The sequence below is a fragment of the Gracilinanus agilis genome, unplaced genomic scaffold (genome assembly GCF_016433145.1).
Source record: "Gracilinanus agilis isolate LMUSP501 unplaced genomic scaffold, AgileGrace unplaced_scaffold11883, whole genome shotgun sequence".
Taxonomy (NCBI): domain Eukaryota; kingdom Metazoa; phylum Chordata; class Mammalia; order Didelphimorphia; family Didelphidae; genus Gracilinanus; species Gracilinanus agilis.
This window is the reverse complement of record NW_025342346.1, coordinates 1-1,137: the sequence shown is the minus strand read 5'-3', so window position 1 is coordinate 1,137 and position 1,137 is coordinate 1. Positions and strand designations below refer to the sequence as shown.

Sequence of the window (1,137 nt, the reverse complement as noted above, 5' to 3'; positions counted from 1 at the left end):
ATATACCAACTAAAGTTCATTTTTTTCTCTGAAGACATGGATGGCTCCGAGTTTTCTGGGGTTTTTCTTTTTCTTTTTTGTTAATGGTTAAATAATTAAAATGTGGAATGTATACTTAAAATAGAGACCAGCAGAAACTATCAGTTTTATGAATACTGCAAATAAAGTAGAAGTATACTTCTTGAAACAATTTATTTAAAAAAAAAAAAAAGAACCATTTAAGGAGTCCCAATTCTGTGTCATAGATTATCTGCATCAACATGAGAATTTAGAGGAACTAGCTGGTTAATTATGGGTCTTTATAATAATTCTTCTTTATTTCTAATGGTAAGAACTGATTCCCCCACCCCAGCCTTCCAATGAAGCAAATATTAAGAGATTCCATTTGTCCCTTCTATTGCTGAAACTATTTTAGTCAAATAGTGACACGTGCATGTTATTAAAAATTAAGTTCAAAACACATAAAATAATTCCGTATTAGAAACATGACTATATTATAAATTTCTTCTCTTTTTGGAAGTCGTACTTAGCCAAGTTAATTGCACCAATTCCACAATTAGGAAACAGAAGAATATTCCAGACAGTTGAAATTGGAGGTTTAGTTACTACAACACTGACTCCTGGTTGGTTATGTGGGTTTGGTAAGGTCTATACCTCTTCTTCTGGCAGAATTGGTTCATAGATTCTGTAGTTCATTCTTTGGCAACTTTTTGGCTATTACCATGAATATTTCATTTACATTCACTGATGTTTTAGCTGATGTCTCCATGAATAATAAACTGTTGTCATCTGCATAAGACTGCTTCCTGGAAATCTACAGCTCTTTTACTTGCTAGGTCAGCCTTGTTCCCTCTAAAGCTATTACAATGTTAGGACTTGCTTGCTTCTGAAGTTCTTTGACCCAGTTTTTTGCTCTTGCAATGGACTCCTTATTTGTGATACTACTATTGCTGCTTGTGCTCCTCTGTAGTACATTGGTGCTAAGCTATGATATCATTCTTGTCCAGCTGTATCACATATTTCAAATTTCACTGTTGTGTCATCAAGACACACAGTCTGGGTTAGAAAAGCTGCCCCAAACGGTACTCTCTCTCTCTCTCTCTCTCTCTCTCCTTTCTCTCTCTCTCTCTCTCTCTC

General features: G+C 35.0%; 1 pseudogene; it reads right to left on the bottom strand.

The window, feature by feature from the left end:
* Positions 1-598: 598 nt before the first annotated feature.
* On the bottom strand, positions 599-1,089 carry LOC123253966 (annotated as a pseudogene).
* Between the last annotated feature and the right edge of the window lie 48 nt (positions 1,090-1,137).